Consider the following 7,460-nt stretch of genomic DNA (forward strand, 5'->3'; position numbering starts at 1 on the left):
GGTGTATATGTACCGTATATGTAATATGAGATGAAACGTTACAAAAATGAAAATATTCTTTATTGAAAACCATTAAACTCCGAAAGTTTTTGACCGATTGCTTGAAAATTTTGACTCATCGTTGAATTCTAATACAGGCGTGTTTTTAATTACCTAATTCTTAGGTAATGGATTCCATAGAAATGTTGGAACACGTGAGGCAATACTGATCCTACTATTTATCTTAGAAGATAGATTAAGGAAAGGCAAACCTACGTTTCTAGCATTTGTTGACTTAGAGAAAGCTTTTGACAATGTGGACTGGAATACTCTCTTTCAAAGTCTGAAGGTGGCAGGGGTAAAATACAGGGAGCGGAAGGCTATTTACAATTTGTACAGAATCCAGATGGCAGTTATACGAGTCGAGGGTCACGAAAGGGAAGCAGTGGTTTGGAAGGGAGTGAGACAGTGTTGTAACCTTCTGACGATGTTATTCAAACTGTATATTGAGCAAGCAGTAAAGAAAACAAAAGAAAAATTCGGAGTAGGAATTAAAATCCATGGAGAAGAAATAAAAACTTTGAGGTTCGCCAATGACATTGTAATTCTGCAGAGACAGCAAAGACCTGTAAGAGCAGTTGAACGGAATGGACAGTGTCTTGAAAGGAGGATATAAGGTGAACATCAACAAAAGCAAAAATGAGGATAATGTTATGTAGTCGAATGAAATCGGGTGATGCTGAGGGAATGAGATTATGAAATGAAACACTTGCAGTAGTAAATGAGTTTTGCTATTTGGGGAGCAACTGATGATGGTTGAAGTAGAGAGGATATAAAATGTAGACTGGCAATGGCGAGGAGAGCGTTTCTGAAGAAGAGAAATTTGTTAACATCGAGTATAGATTTAAACGTCTGGAAGTCGTTGCTGAAAGTGTTTGTGTGGGGTGTAGCATTGTATGGAAGTGAAACGTGGACGATAAATGGTTCAGATAAGAAGAGAATAGAAGCTTTCGAAATGTGGTGCTACAGAAGAATGCTGATGATAGATGGGTAGATCACATAACTAATGAGGAAGTGTTGAATAGGATTGGGGAGAAGAGAAATTTGTGGCACAACTTGACTAGAAGAAGGGATCGGTTGGCAGGACATGTTCTGAGGCATCAAGGGATCACCAATTTAGTATTGGAGGGCAGCGTGGAGGGTAAAAATCGTAGAGGGAGACCAAGAGATGAATACACTAAGCAGATTCAGATGGATGTAGGTTGCATTAGGTACTGGGAGATGAAGAAGCTTGAACAAGGAGAGCTGCATGAAACCAGTCTCAGGACTGAAGACCACAACAATGGAATGTTGTTAACAAACAGGAGAACTATATTTATGGCTTATTGCTTTATTATTAGAATACTACTACAGAATCTGAATTTTCAGTAACACTAAACTAACCTCAAGGTCAGAGAGAGGGGGGGGGGGAGGAAGAGATAGACAAATAGGTGGGAGGAAGTGGGTATAGAAAACGAGAAGGAGCAGATGGACAGAGGGAGGAGGAGAGAGCAGCGGCAGCATGAGATGGAGGGAGGGCTAGGAGGAGGAGATGATGGACAGACAGGGGAGAGAAGGAGATTAGGAATTCCCATACCTATCAGAAAGGTGAGCTTTCTCTTTCTTTTCCATTTAAGCAGACTGAGCCACAGCAATATCGAAATCATTCTCTGCATTAATTTTTCTACAGAGCTTGCGATGAATCTTATACTTACCCCGCATTTCCTCCGTTAAAGAGATGGAACCTAATGATGTTAAACTCATACAAAATATCCTGTAGAAATCTGTAAATGTGTGGATGTACTTCTCCATCGACTTAGACAAAAAGTGTGTTTGTTGACACCAATATTCAGAAAGAAAAAGAGATCCCAGTTTAAATTTTATTAGGATCACTCACTTAAGAAATATATTGGTGACATATCGTTGACTGGGAATTTTTACTTCAAAATTTCGTGCCATTACACTCAATAAAAAATGAGAGTAGGTAGTATGAGGAATTATAATTGTGACATCGAAACCATTTGCATTGTGTGTGAAAGTATCTCACGTCTGTTCTGCAGGAGACGGGTGGCAAATAGTATTTTAATAATATCTCTTTGTGCAGTTACTAATAAACTTAAAAAGCCATTGATTATTTCGTGTTTTGTATGATGTATAAAAACTGAAGTGGTTTGATGTGCAGAAATGATTCCGCATTTCTATGTTAAAGGGCTGAAAACTCTTTTTTTAAAGATAAAATCATATTTGGTACTGGGAGATGAAGAAGCTTGCACAGGATAGAGTAGCATGGAGAGCTGCATCAAACCAGTCTCAGGACTGAGGACCACAACAACAACATACTGGTTTACTGGTGAGTCGTATTGCTATGATACTTTACACCATGCTACTTCCAGTTTTTATGGCTAACTTTACACCATGCTACTTCCAGTTTTTATGGCTAGAAGTAGAACTTTTCTAAAGTTTTCGTTGTCTCCTATAGCGACTACCACACTAACGTATTACCAGATCGAATTTTGAAAAGATGCGGGAAAAAAGTGGTGACATCATGAGACCATGATATATATGGAAATAATCTGAAGTGACTTCGTTTCTCTCTGTCGTCAAAACAACCAATATGCTTTTTTTCAGTGTAATGCGTGTTTCATGCATGTGAAATCTGACTAAGTATAGAGCTCGCTATTCACACCGTGTGACTTCTTCCCTGTAAAATTTCGTTTACCAGAGTACTGTAGTACTCTACCTTAAGAGCGTACTTGTATTCTGAAAATTTTGGCTACTGTAATATCACAGGCAATCAGATGGCACCCAGTTTCGAAGCGTAGTCCGCTTTTTATTTTCACTGTATAATTGGACTGCATGCACTGCACTTATCAGCCTTACCACTCCTTCCTTCTGTTCCAGAGCTCGGGATCAATCCTCCCCACGTCATGCAAAAGGTAAGACGAGTGCATCAGTACTAAAGTCACAGAAGTAAGTAGTGGAATTTCCAAACTAAATGCACAAACTCGTCTAGAAAATATAGTTGGAGTGGTTGGTATGTCAAATTAGACTTGTCTACTGGTTACTGACAGTTAGTGTTCACCCCCAAAACATGTACTGGCGGTTCTCAAAGCAATATTCCTAGAAGCACTTTCATCATTAGAGAGGTAATTGTGTCCCTCGGCCTGAGTGCAGTTTTTGATACAGTCGTAGCTATTCTATATTTTTTTCTACCTTTTACCTCTACATCCAAAATTATTATACAGGATTATTAATAAAACAAACTTCATTACCGCAAATTCAATACCGTACAGAGCAGTTAATTTAAAGAGGCTGTGCAAAATTGGAGCTTTATAATAAACTCTCTAAGACAAAATTAAAAAAAAAAACGCACCAGAAAGGAATTATCCACATAGGAGGGAATTCGGTAGACGTGATGTACATGTACAAACAAGCAAATGATTAGCAGGTTCGCAGAAGAGCTACTGTGAAGTTGGAAGGTAGGAAAAGAGGCACTGGTAGAATGCAAGATGTGAGGACGAGTCGGGCGTCGTGCTTGGGTGGCTCAGTCGGTAGAGCACAAGCCCGCGAAAGGCAAAGGTCCCGAGTTCGAGTCTTGCTCCGACACACGCTTTTAATCTGCTAGGAAGTTTCAAACCACTACAATTTAAGAAAAATTGGATAATTTGTTCAACAGAAAGAGCTTCACAGATCGAGCAAGTCATTAACGCGTTGGGCTACCTCTGGCCCTTATGCAAGCAGTTATTCGGCTTGGCATTGATTGAAAGAGTTGTTGGGTGTACTCCTGAGGGATATCGTGCAAAATTCTGTCCAACTAGCAAGATACATCGTCGAAATCCCGAGATGGTTGGGGGACCCTGCCCATATTGCTCCAAACATACTCAGTTGGGAAGATCAGGACAATTTGCTAGCCAAGATAAGGTTTTACAAGTACGAAGTCAAACTGTAGACTCTCTCGCTGTGCTCCGCCGGGCATTATCTTGCTGATACGTAAACCCAGGATGGCTCGCCATGAAAGGCTACAAAATGGACGTAGAATATCGTTGACGTACCGCAGTGCTGCGAGGGTACCGCGGATGACAACCAAAGGCATCCTGCTACGAAAAGAGACGGCACACGGGACCACCACTTTCGGCAGGGCGACATTCAGGTTGGCGTCCCACCGCTTTCCGGGGTGTGTCCAGCTTCCACGGCGTGTCCAGCGTATTCGACCCAGTATCTCGTAGACTGGAGTAGAAGTGTCTTCAGTGATAAGTCCCGCTTCGAACTGAGCCACGATGACCAGCAAAGACGAGTCTGGGGACACCTTGAACAGTGGTAGGATACCAACCCTACTGTGGTCCGCCATTCGGCGCGACAACCAGAAGTGATCGTATGGGGTGCCATTTCTTTTCGTAGCAGGACGCCTTTCGTTGTCATTTGAGGTACCCTCACAGCACAGCACTATGTCGATGATATGCTACGCTCCGTTTCGTTGTCCTTCATGGCAAAGCCATCCTTGCCTTACATTTCCGCAAGATAATAACTGCCCGCTCACAGCGAGAGTATCTACTGCTCGCTTTCGTTCTTGCCAAACCCTGCCTTGGTCAGCAAGGTCACCGGATCCCTCCCCAACTGAGACCATTTGGAGCATTATGGGTAAGGCCGTCCAACCATCTCGGGATTTCGAGGATGTAAATTGCCAGTTGGACAGAATTTGGCACTGTATCCCTCAGGAGTACTCCAACAACTGTGTCAATCAGTGCCAAGTCGAAAAACTGCTTGCATAACGGCAGGAGGTGGACCAACGCGTTACTGACTTGCTCAATTTGTGAAGTACTTTCTCTCGAATAAATCATCTAGTTTTTCTGAAATTGTAATCATTTGTTTATCTGTACGTGTACATCACGTCTACCGATTTCCGTCCCATTTGAATAATTGTTTCCTCGTGTGTCGTGCCTTTTTGTTTTAGACTGTATTTTTATACATTTGCGAGTTATTTGCAGCTCATTTCGTTCCTCGAGTCTCAACTTCCATCGTTTACGGTTTCCCAGGCCTTCTCTTGGAGATTCTGTGAATCAATAGCTTACTTGACTTTTGTCATCCGTCTTCTTGGCGGTCATTCTCGTTTCCTTTTTTCTCTGGGACGCATTTCCAATCTTTTTTGGCCATCTATTATCATTCCTTCATTCAAAATCGCCATAGCGTAGTAATTTCTTCTTCTCAGTAGCTTCAGTTTGAAAAAGTCGTGCTTCATCGCCATGAGCTGCTGATAAAAATTTCTTTATTATAAAGCCAGTTTCGGTCCACAGAGCATTATCACGTAGCATTAAAAATTTACAACAGCTTACAAGGCTGTATGAAATCATTGGCTTCTTACAGCTGTTTTTAATATGATTTTCATAGTTTTGTTTGTGATATTATTACTCCAAAGGATTGAGCGTAATTGTTGAATAACATGATTCACTCTTCCACTCTAATTTTTAATATGTTCTGCAATCTTTACATTCAGAGGTATAGCTACATTTTTATATTTAAAAGAAGAACAACATATAATACTAAGTTTCACAGAATCGAAATCATGCTGTTTGCTACCACAAATTAACCTATATTGTTTTCTTTGTATTTATTTTTAATCCTACCCGACATATACTTCAAACAGCTTCCTTACTATCTTCGGCACTCATCAACGAATAGGAAAGACTATAGGTTATCAGATCTCAAAACGCTATCGAAGCCCATTTTTTCCCTGATAAAACTATACCTACTTGCACTGAGTTGCTGGATCTACGATATAAGGCTGTAACTCTATTAATATAGAATATTGAGACGCCATTACTCCTCATTCTCAGCCATAACTTACTTAGTTGCACTGTGTCAAAAAGTTTTCTAGGTTTATGAGTGTTAAGCCAACGATCTTGCCGCAGTGATAACACCGGTTCCCGTCAGATCACCGAAGTTAAGCGCTGTCGGACTGGGCTAGCACTTGGATGGGTGACCATCCGGTCTGCCGAGCGCTGTTGGCAAGCGGGATGCACTCAGCCCTTGTGAGGCCACTGAGGAGCTACATGACTGAGAAGTAGTGGCTCCAGTCTCGGAAACTGACATACGGCCGGGAGGGCGGTGTGCTGACCACGTGCCCTTCCATATCTCCATCCGCTGACGCCAACAGGCGTCAGTATCCTTAGGGTCTTCCGAGGCCTATTCGGACAGGGTTTAGTTTTTTTAGGTAGAAGTATCAGGTTGAAATTTATGCCACATGTTAATGTCTACAGTTCTTTGGTGATGCTTCAGAGTGAAGCATGTTAGTCAATGCAGTGGAAAGATATGGCCATTTATATCAAATGTTTTGATACTCGCGATCACACTCATCGAAACGTACTGGGTACTTCTCATTGACCTGCAATCACGAAATTTTGCAAGAAGCAAGATATCACACTACAGCCAAAGGGAAAAATACCCGAAAATTGTTAATTTGTACTTTTATCACACGAAAAAGTATTTTCTTTGTTAGCAGACTGTCTGTCCGTCCATCTGTCTGTTAAGACCCCTTTTCTTCAGGAATTGGTAGATGTATGAAATTTATGTCACATACTAAGGTCTGTGGTACCTTGGCGGTATAATAAACGTTGGCTTCTAAGTCAGTGCAATCAAAAGATATGACCATTTATGTTACATATTTTGATACTCGCAAACTCAGACTTCCCGTTAACATGGAATAATGAAATTTGGCAAGAAGCAAGATTTCACAACAAAATCATCAGAAAAAAAGTCCGAAAATTTTTAATTTGTAATTACATCACACGAGAAACTGCCATTGTCATTCGTTATCAGATTGTCTGTCTGTCGGTCCGTTAAGATCCCTTTTTCTCAGAAATGAGTAGACGTGTGAAGTTGAAATTCATGTCACATGTTAAGGTTCATAGTCCTTTGGTGGGGTAAAAATGTTAATCTTCTAAGTCAGTGCAATCAAAACATATGGCCATTTGTGCCACACAATTTGATACTGTCAAAGTCACTCGTTAAAACCTGTAGGGTACTTCCCCTTGATGTAGAAGCATGAAATTTGGCAAGAAGAAAGATTTCAGAGCACAAGTAAAGGAAAAAAAGTCAGAAAGTTGTTGATTTATAATTGTATTATACGGAAAAATATATCTTTTGTCATTTGTTACCCGACTTTAAACTTAAAATTAAAACTATCTGAAAAGTTTTGGAATCCTTGCGACTGAGGTCTTTGCCAGTATCAGTGGCTAGAACAGGCAAATATTGTACAGACGATTCCTGGAGTGGACTATCTGCATATATAGTTAAGTTGATACGAAACCCTCAGCCCTCGACTCATACACTTGCGCAATTGTTTACTTATCTGTTGACATCCTGAGCTTATGTTATGCGTGGAAACTGACGTGTTTTAAGAACTATTTTGAATGTTAAAAAATGTTTCAAATGGCTCTGAGCACTAT

General features: G+C 40.7%; 1 pseudogene; it reads left to right on the forward strand.

The window, feature by feature from the left end:
- Nucleotides 1-5,905: 5,905 nt before the first annotated feature.
- Nucleotides 5,906-6,023, forward strand: LOC126093023 (5S ribosomal RNA; annotated as a pseudogene).
- The last annotated feature ends 1,437 nt before the right edge of the window (nt 6,024-7,460 follow it).

This window comes from Schistocerca cancellata, chromosome 7, assembly GCF_023864275.1.
Source record: "Schistocerca cancellata isolate TAMUIC-IGC-003103 chromosome 7, iqSchCanc2.1, whole genome shotgun sequence".
Taxonomy (NCBI): Eukaryota; Metazoa; Arthropoda; class Insecta; order Orthoptera; family Acrididae; genus Schistocerca; species Schistocerca cancellata.